An 11,086-nucleotide genomic window follows, 5' to 3' on the forward strand; every position below is an offset into this window, starting at 1 on the left:
TGTTTTGAGTCCCAGTTTCCTTCCCATCACTATTGGTTCCCTGTGCATGTTCCTTCATTTCTCTTATCATAGCCTGCATTTGTTCATCTAAATTGTGCCCAAAATCAATCAATTCTGTGAGCATCTTGATCACCAGTGCTTTGAACTGTGCATCTGATAGGTTGGCTATCTCTCAGTCACTTAAAAGTATTGATTGTGGGGCTCCAATTCTGTTTGGAGTCCCCCTGCCCCCGCTGCCTTTGGTCTGGTCATGCCTGTTACATATAAAGGGCAGAACTTTACGTGTCTACCAAGGTGGGGCACTCCAGTCGCTGGGTTGTGACATTGTATGTGGAGGTGGAGTCCAAGAGGGAATGATGGTGCTTGTTCTGCTCTCTGTCAGACCTCAGTCCCTTCCGCTGCTTCCCCCAAGCAAACTGGGCCCCTTTGGTGCCAATTCCTGTGTGGGTGGGCTTGTGCACCCTGTGCAATCACAAATCTTACACTATTAAAAATGATGCTGTTACTAAACTCAACCTGAATTTTTCTTCCCCAAGATATTCAATGCAAGAACAGTTTGTTTTAAGCAAGACTTTCCTGTTTTCTCCCCTCTGTTTTTTGAATGCATGTTCATTTGGGCTGAGCCCAGAGTCCTGGTTTGTTCCCTCTGAATCAATGTTCTGTCTAGGAGGTAGATGCTGGAGAAGACAAGCCTCCCTTTCACAGGGTGAGGGCAGCAAACTGCACTCTCTCAACCTGAGGTCTAGTGGAAAAAGTTCTCCAAATTAGAAAAGAAGCAAGGCTCTCAGAATAGCATACAGCACTTTTTATTTTAATAAAAGATGTGACTGTAGGTATTATGTATTTATATTGTATGTGGAAGAAAAGAAACCACATATGAACCTGACAGGCTCAGGGGAGGCCTGGGAGGCAGCCTTACAAAATCAGAGACCTAAAGTAACCACAAAGGATGGTCTAAAATTAAAACTTAACTAAAAGCCTTCCACGTGGGTAATCATTTCTGAGGCCAGTATTTTTCCCTAGCAAAGGTCGAGCTCTACCTTAACTGATCCTGTCTATTGTCTTTTTTCATCTATGACAACATGCCTTTAAAATGTCAAAGTAACTTCCCTTTTCCAAGCCCCTTGGGCACAACCACCAGATCAGACTACAAATCCCCTAATTGCTATTGTTATGCTAATTGTTTATTGTTAACTACCCTTTACCCACTTATATAAAAGAAGCATGTGTCTGTCATTTTACCTTTTATCCAATCCCAGAGGTTTTGAAACCGGAAAAGACACCAGTGTTTGTGCGGCCTGTCACGTACCAAACACAGTAAGCAGAGACAGAGATTAAATCTTTATGGGCGCTTTATTTAGATGACCAGCAATCTGAGAAGATGGAGGGTTCATACCCTAACAGACCATCTTACATTTTTTTATCCAAGCCGACCTTTTAATAACAGGAAATAAACAAGGTGTGGTGAGTAGTTTTGAAATCCAGGGAAAGTTAGGTGAAAGAAGGCTGCAGCATTCTCGCCCTGGGCAGTTAGTGTTCCTAGGGCAGGTGGTCGTCTGTCTCTCCCTGGAACACGATGGCCTGGATGCCTCCACTTGTCCTCAGAGGGTCATCTTTAGCAGTGCCCCAGACGGTGACTCAGGCTGTGAAAGAATTCACAAAGGGAAGAAAGTGTACAGAGTGAAGTTGTTATTCTCCAAGAAAGGAGAGGGGCATGGTGTGGAGAGATACACCAGCATTGAGGGAGGGGGTTTTGAGCTTTTACTGGATTATAATTGGATTGAAGAGGGTGGGGGGTGGGTGCTGTTGCGTGGGGCCTGGGCTCTTGTAACACAGGTTGGAGTTTGTTCCAGTGTTATCTTCTGCCTGTGGCTATAGGGAGTGGTCAGTTCTGTTCTTGCTTCCAGTAATTTCCAGCCGGGGGACAAGGTCAGAAGAGTAAAATGGCAGTCATGTTTAACAAGGCAACATCTGCTCAGTAAATGGTGCCACAATAGCAAATGGCGCTGACTTTTAATGTTGAAGAACTAACAAATGAATTCAGCAAAGTAGCAGGAGACCAAATTAATATTTAGAAACTACTTGCATTTTTGTACACTAATAATGACCTATCAGAAAGAGAAATTAAGAAAATAATTCCATCATAATTACATCAAAATTAATAAGATACTTAGGAATAAATTTAACTAAGGAAGCAAAAGACCTGTACTTGGAAAACTATAAGGCATTGAAGGGAAAAAAACTGAAGATAAAAATAAATGGAAGCATGTATACTGTGGTCATAGATAGGAAGAATTAGTATCACTACAAAGCAATATAGATTCAAGGCAATAGCATTTTTTCATAGAACTAGAACAATCCAAAAATTTATATAGAATCACAAAAGACCCCAAATAGCCAAAGCAACATCGAGAAAAAAGAACAAAGTTGGAACTACCTGATATCTAACTAAGGCTATAGCTATCAAAACAGCATGGCACTGGCATAAACACAGACACTTAGATCAATGGAAGAGAAAAGAGAGGCCAGAAATAAACCCAAGCCTTTGTGGTCAACTAATCTATGACAAAGGAGGCCAGGATATACAATGGGTTAAAGACAGTCTCTTTAAGAAATGTGTTGAGAAACCTGGACAGATAAATGCCAAAAAAAAAAAAAAAAAAAAAACAACCCAAAACTAGGTTAATGTTGAAACCAGAAAAGCTGCTGTTTGTGCAGCCTGTCCCCTATCAGACCCAGTAAGCAGAGAGAGGGATTGAATCTTTATGGGTGCTTTATTCAGATGGCTGGTGGTCTAAGAAGTGGTGGGTTTGTACTCTAACAGACCGTCTTACATTTCCTTCCAAGCCAGCCTTTTTGTAACAGAGAACAAAGTGCAATGAAGGGTTTTGAAATTCAGGGAAAATTAGATTAAAATAAACTGCAGCATTCTTGCTCAGGGCAGGCAGGCGTCTGTCTCTCCCTGGAACACAATGGCTGGGATGTCTCCAGCTGTGCCCCAGGAGGTCGGCTGTCTCTCCTGGGAGTGGTGGGCCTGCACCTGCAGTTCCTGAAACAAGTTTTATTTAACATGTACATTACCTACTGGGCTTATTAACTATTTACCAAAATTTTCCAACTCTTGAGTCCCCTATCACCATCTTACACTGTATACAAAAATAACCTCAAAATACGTTAAAGACTTAAATTTAAGCCTGGAAACCTCCCATAAGAAAACATAAACAGTATACTCTTTGACATCACTCTTAGCAGTATTTTTTGTTTATATCCCTCCAGGCAAGGGAAACAAAAGAAAAAATAAACAAATGGGACTACATCAAACTAAAGTTTTTGCACAGTAAAGAAAACCATCAACAAAACAAAAAGAAAGCTTATTGAATGGGAAAAGATATTCACCAATGGTATATCTGTTAAGGGGTTAATATCCAATATATAAGAAACTCATACAACTTAACGCCAAAAAAACAAAAACAAAAACCACACAACAATCTGATTCAACAGTGGGCAGAGGCTCTAAACAGACATTTCTCCAAGAGGACACACAGATGCTCGATGTCACTAGGCATCAGGGAGGCGCAAATCAAAACCACAACAAAATGTCAGCTCACGCCTGTCAGAATGGCAACAAACAGCAAGTTTTGGGGAGACTGTGGAGAAAAGGAAGACCTCCCGCATTGTTGGTGGGATTGTAATTTGGTGAAGCCGCTGTGAATAACAGAAGTTTCCTCAAAAAATCAAAGATAGAACTACTATGTGACCCAGCAGTTCCTCTTCTGGGTATTTATCTGAAGAAATCCAAAACACTAATTTGAAATGACATATGAACCCTTATGTTCTTGCAACAATATTTACAATAGCCAGGATATAGAAGCAATCCAAGTGTCCGTCAATAGATGAATGAGTAGAGAGGTGGTACATACACTCAGCCATAAAAAAGAATAAAAACTTACCTTTTCAACATTATGGACCTAGAGGGTTATTATGCTAAGTGAAATGAGTTAGACAAAGACGAATACCATATAAGAACAAACAAACAAATGAACTAGAGACAAACTCATAGATACAAAGAAAAAAATTGATAGCTGCCAGATGGGAGAAGGGAATGGGTAAAAAAATGGGTGGAAGGGACTAAGTGCAAACTACCAGCTGTGACAACAGTCATGGGGATGGACAGGGCAGCACAGGAAATACGTATTGTAATGACTAAGTTTGGTTCGGTGTCAGAAGGGTACTAGACTTACTGAGGTGAGCACTTTGTAAGACATATAAATGTCTAATCACTGTGTCGTACCTCTGAAGGTAATGTAATACTGTGTGTCAGCAGTAATTGAAAAGTAAGTTTAGCCTTGGCTGAGTGGCTCAATTGGTTGAAGAGTCATCCTGTATACCAAAAAGTCATGGGTTTGATCCCCAGTGGCAGCCAGTTCTCTCTGCCCCTTCTACTCTCCATAAAATCAATTTTTAAAATGTCCTCGCGTGAAGATTAAAAATTGAAGACAGAAAAAAAGAAAGGGGGCCCCAGCCAGGTAGCTCAGTTGGTTAGAGTGTCATCTTGATACACCAAGGTTGTGAGTTTGATTCCTGGTTGGGGCACATAACAAGACTCACTCAACCAATAAATGCATAAATAAGCAGGACAACAAAAATTGAATTTCTCTCTCTCTCTCAAATCAATTAAATAGATAAATAGATAGATAGATAGATAGATAGATAGATAGATAGATAGATATAGAATTCTGACCTATGTTAACATGGATGAACCTTGAGGACATCATGCTCAGGGAAATAAGCCAATTTGTAAATTATTCCACTTACGAGAGGTACTTAGTTAAACTGAGAGAGACAGAAAGTAGCACGGAGGTTGTCAGGAGCTGGGGTGGAGGGTGGAATGCAGAGTTACTGTTTACTGGATATAGTTTCTGTTTTGCAAGACGAAGAGTTCAGGAGATGAATGGCAGTGATGTTTATACAACAGTGTGAATGCACCTAATGCCACTGAACTGTGTATGTTAAAAAATGGTTAAGATGTCACATTTTATGTGTATTTCACCACAATAAAATTTTTTAAAAATCTGAGATATTAGAAATTGGAGCCAGAGAAGTAGCCCAAATGTGCCCCTTGGTTACTCCCTGTATGCCTAGCAGCAGCCTCTCTTTGCGGACAACCTCAAACAGTGCGGAGGAAGGGAGGTGGGGTGCCTTCCCCCACACGCCCAGTCGAAAATCATGTATAACTTTTGACTCCCTTAAAACTTAATGGCCATACAGCTGTGGCGGTGTAAAAACTATTTTTCCTCCCACCTTCTAAATTCTTGTAGCTGGGTTAAAAATCAAACTAAGAGAGATTAACAGTAAAAAATACCCAACATTTATTGTGGGTGCACATGCAGGGGAGCCATAAGAATCTAAGTACTGAAGACACATTGGGCAGTTGAGACTTACATGCCATTCTGAAGGAAGGGGAAGGGGGCAGGGGCCTGGGATTTCAAAGTAATCAATTCACAGGTAGAAGAGAGCAGACATATAAAAAACAAACTCTCGCTGGGCCACCAGAAACAATGGCACACAGAAGGAGGTCCAGGAGGCAGGCTTTGCGACATTGCCCCTTCCACCACATTCAGTTTCTGAAACGGTGCCAAGGCAATGGTCCCTTCCTTTACGCAGTTTTTTTTTCCTGTCTGAATTCCTTCAGGCAGGTAAGGGTCCAGGTTTTTTACTAAGTTTTTGTTTCTTAATAAATAAATTTTCCAAAAGGTATATTTTGGGGTGGCAAAAGTTTGGTCCCCTCTCAGTGCGCACTGTTGACTAGAAGCCTTATCAATAACAAAAACAGCTGATTAATAAATTTTTATATGTATTATATACCATATTCTTACAATAACATAAGCAAGGGAGAAGAAAATGTTGAGAAAATCATGAGGAAGAGAAAATACATTGATAGTATTTATTGAAAAAAATCCATGGAAAAGAGGACCTGTGCAGTTCAAACCTGTATTGTTCAAGAGTCAATTGTATTTATTAACCATGTGTATTTATTCTTTCAGCTTTTCTGAGTTTTTCACACAGCGTCATCAGTTCCCTCCTCCTGAGATGTTCTCCTGCTTACACGTGCTCATTCTGGTTCCAGCCACATGGCTTGAGGCAGCATCCAGTGTTTTCTTCATCTACAGACTCAACCTGAAGCAGAGTTGGAGTAGTGGCCAAACAGGTGTAAGGCTGTGGCTGGGGGAAGGGCAGTATTGGGTAATTGGGGGTGACCAAAATTGGGGAGCAGAAAGAGAATGGTGGAGGACCAGGTATGCCACCTCCCACTTGCTTGGAAAGTCTGTTGCTGGTTGGAACTGGTTTGCTCACCCCAAGCCAGCAATATCTTGAGGTGCAGCCTCTATTTGGAGTTCCCATGTCCACCAAACCACTTCTTCTCTCCCATCCACCTCACCCTCGGGGTTCGGTACAAGGATGGCAGGGGTCGGACTAGCCACTACCCTGTTTGTTTTATCCAGTTACATTTACATGTTGCTTCCTTTAAAATGTAACAAAGAAAGACCTCCATTCTCGCCCCTTTGTACTCTCAAATGCTCACTGGCACGCTTTTGGCTGCAAGTAGCATCTAAAAGTGGCTTAAAAAAATGAGGGTTTGCTTTTCACATAGAACAAGAAGCCTGGAAAGAGGCACCTGATGGCATTGTTCAGCAGCTCAGCACTCGGGGATCAGGTTCTCTTCACCTCTCCTTCACCAGGTGGCACAGGTCCACACATCCGCAGCTACATGCAGGGCAGGAACAGGGAAGGAACAGGCAGTACCAACCACATCCATTCCCTTTATTATGAAAGCAACAGCTTCCTCAGAAATCCGCAAACTTCCAATTATGTTTTACTGGTGAGTTCTCATATGATTACCCCTACCTACAAAGCAACACAATAGAAAGAGAATTTAGCATTTCCAGCCTCTAGAGTGAGGGCAAATAATAGGAAGCCAATTATCTTCCCTTTTTTCTCTGTGTAAGTTTTCAGTGACTTATATAGAACATTCTGATTCTAACCAATATAGCCAATGCGTCACTGCAAAATTCTGTAAGAACTCCAGTCCAAAGAGGTTAGTCTCTTTCTGAAGTCCAGGCAGAGGAAGACCTGCAGCATCTGATCATTCCTGTAGTCAGTCCCAGTTATAGAGATCCCAGGCCATCTCCTCAAAAGGCTAATACTTTTTTTGCCCCTCCACATTCCTAGGGTAAGGTCTACCCATCACTCTCGTGCACCAAATGGCCAGCTGTAATTTTAAGAAAAGGGGAATTGAGAAAACAGGAAACTGACTTTTCTGGAAGTACAAGAACAAACAGGAAAAGGAAAATGATGACATTTGGTTGATACAGATCATTTGATTTTAAAAGGGAAAAAAATAATCTCTTGTGGTTAATAAAAAATCCCAAAATTTAGAACTGCCTATGAACCTAAAACTACTCTTAAAAAATACAGTCCTTAAAACAATGCACAGCCCCGGCTGGTTAAATAAGTGTGCAGGCCCGTTCCCATGGCACACATGGTGTGTGGGAGACATCTTTAGTTAAACAGAAAAGTGTGAATTACTATGGTTTGGGTGATGTGCTGACTTGCAAATTAAAAACAGCACAGCAAAAAATGTAAATAGTTAGTTGAATTAACAATAATTCACCTGCCAATGATTTTGTAATGTATGAAGCAGCTTTGTTTGATAAGCCAAATGAATCAAATCATATCCTCTAATATAACAAAAATGAAAATAAGTCACATTTCATGTTTCGCATATTTTGGGTTGGTCAAAAAGTTTATTTAGTTTTTTCCATATGATGGCTCTAGTAGTGCTCAGTTGTCTTTAACTTCATTTAAAACAATTTTGTTAGATTGTACTGTGACAGCTGTCATATCAGCATGCATTTAAAAAAAACCTTATCAAAACTGGTAAATTTTGTAAAAAGATTTTAAATTTATTTTTAGAGAGAGGGGAAGGGAAGGAGAAAGAGAGGGAGAAAAACATCAGTGTGTGGTTGCTCCTCAAATGCCCCCAACTGGGAACCTGGCCAGCAACCCAGGCATGTGCCCTAACTGGGAATTGAACCAGTGACCCTTGGTTTGCAGGCTGACATTCAATCCACTGAGCCATACCAGCCAGGGCAAAATTTGTGAATTTTTGTGCAGCCATTCTAATTTGAAGATGGAAGGAAATATGTAACATTTTCTGTGTATTTTACTTTTTTTCAAAAAATTGTAAAAACGCAAAAAAAGATTTGTGCAGTATATGGAGAAGGTGCTGTGACTGATTGAATGTGTCAAAAGTGGTTTGTGAAGTTTCTTGGTACTACTGAGATGTTGACCAAATAATTCTTTGCTGTGGGGCTGTCTTATGCATTGGAAGCTGTTTAGCAGCACCCCTGGCCTCTACCCACTAGAAGCCAATAGTGGGAGATAGCGAACATACTCAAAATATGCAAATCAATAAAGTTATTGGTGAAAATGAAAAATGTCTTTTATTTTATAGGAAACAAACTAAACAGACTTTTTGGCCAACCTAATACTTTCTAAAGAAATGCACATGAAAACAGGATCCATAAGTAAAGAAATGCTCCTTAAGAAGAAAACAATTCTTATAAGGGTCAAATAAATTCTTTCTCATTTACTTACTTAAATCTGCCCTCAGGGTAAACAAATGAGAGAAAATTATAAGTTTAGTCTGAGAAATCAGAATCAGGGATTTTATAGCTGGAGAGCCCCTTGGCAATCATTGGGACCCACGCTCCCATTTCATAGATGGAACTGAGATAAAAGCCAAGTGACTCGCCTAATGTTAAGGCCATCCTAGTAAATGGCAGCATCTGGACTGGAAGCCACAGTCCTCATGTCCAGGATAGCCCTGTACCACTGCACCACACTAGTTCCCAGACTGATACTGGCCTTTTTCTTGGCACTTTTTTTTCTTTTTAACCTTAACAGTACCAAAAACAAGAAAACACATGACTGGATCAGCCCCTAGTGGGTTTGCAAAATTGTTTTTCCAAAGTATCTGCAGTTGGCAAAAGCAACTGTTGATTTTATTAATAGCAACCTATATGACAAGAATACATTTGGGAGCTCAGGAGCCAAAAATAAAAGTTCTTTTCAGAGCAAAATATTATCCCTGTTACAGAAGCACCTGCCTTGTTTCTACACATACACAGGATGTTTGGTACTTTACAATTTTAATTCTGTAATAATAAATAACCATTACAATAAAAGTCTTAGACCCACACACAAAAAACATCCAGTTCTTGTCAAGTGAGATTGAATATTGCTTGTAACACTGCAAGCTGCATTAGCACCAGAAGTGTCTATACTCTTGGATGCCACGGCCCACCTCTCACGCAGACAACTCAGCCCACTCCAATGTGCTTTTCGCTGTATTAAGGTCAACAATAAACTGTCAATACAATGGCTATTTTTCTGTCCATCTACTATGATCTCTCGGCAATATTATCACATCTGTCCACTCTCGCTTCCAATATCGTCATCCTCATTTTTCTCCTACCCTTTTTGCAGAATTATCTTCCTCTACCAGTATATGCTGGAGCTCCTCCAGGTTCAGTTATACAATAGACTGTCTTTTTGCTTTATACCAAGCTCATCCTGGTCTGTTTCCATCCTTATTGAGTACACTCCAGTAATCCCCCAAGTTTTATCTCCACTCTAAGTCAAAAGTTTCCTAACTCCTAGACCTGTACGGTTGTTTGGTGAACGTCTTTAATTGGATGCCTCAAATCAAGATGGCTATGTATGAACTCATCTTCCTTCTCCCTTGTTTCCAGAAAGAATGGCATCATTCTCTATCATGCTGTACAACCCAGACACGTGATCGTTGACTTCACCCTGTCTCCTGTGCCTTTCATTTCCAGTCTCTCTCAAGTCTGGTGGAGTCCATCTACTAAATTCTCTTCAATGTACCACTTCTTCTGTCACACCACCAGCCTCCCAAGCAATCACATCTCACTACAGTCATCTCCCAGCTGGTCTCCTGGCACCCATCTGGTTCTCCTCCATTTGTTTCAAAACACTGGGGTTGACTGTGACATCGCTCACCACACACCCTCTTGCTCTTCCTAGATTTCTAACATAGCCGACAGGATGGTCTATGGTCCAAGGCCAGCCTGCTTTTCCTGGCTCATGCCATACCCTATCTCCCTGTCCCCTATATCCATTCTTTTTGCATTAATTTATACTAGTAATTCTCCAACCAATGGGCCTTTGTATATGCTACTCCTTTTTACCAGAAATGCAATCCCCTCTTTTTGCTTAGCTCACTTCCACGCTTTCATCAGATTTCAGCCCAACCATCCTTTCCTGATGGACACCTTCACTGATGGCCTGCGCTGGGCCAGAGTATTTGGTTATGTGCTCCAGATAACCATGTTCCATTATTTTATATTTTACTTATTTATTTTTAGAGAGAGGGGAAGGAGAGAGGGAGAGAAACATCAATGTGTGGTTGCCTCTTGCACACCCCCTTCCTGGCCCACAACCCAAGCATGTGCCTTGAGAACTGAATTTGGTTTGCAGGCAACCATCTTCCTTTTAGCATAATAAACTTACTTTGTTTTTATTTAATTAATGTCTATCTCCTGGCTGGCGTAGCTCAGTGGATTGAGCATGGGCTGCGAACCAAAGTGTTGCAGGTTCGATTCCCAGTCAGGGTACATGCCTGGGTTGCAGGCCATGACCCCCAGCAACCGCACATTGATGTTTCTCTCTCCCTCTCTCCCTCCCTTCCCTCTCTAAAAATAAATAAATAAAATCTTTAAAAAAATGTCTATCTTTTCTGTTAGACACATGTCTCTTGGAAACACAGGATTGTCTTGGCACAGTGCCTAGCACTGCACCTGGCATGTAACACACATACAGTAAGCCTCTGCTGGTGAGTGAAATTACTGTATTCCTAATGTTAGCAAGCATAACCCAGTTCCAGTCTGGAAACAGAAACGCAGAACAGGATATGCCTAATACACCTGACCTCCATGCTCTTTATCAGACTTTCAAGTCTGACCATCCTGCACACTCGTTCCCCTGACTACTGACCACTGGG

The sequence above is a fragment of the Phyllostomus discolor genome, chromosome 2 (assembly GCF_004126475.2).
Source record: "Phyllostomus discolor isolate MPI-MPIP mPhyDis1 chromosome 2, mPhyDis1.pri.v3, whole genome shotgun sequence".
Lineage (NCBI taxonomy): Eukaryota > Metazoa > Chordata > Mammalia > Chiroptera > Phyllostomidae > Phyllostomus > Phyllostomus discolor.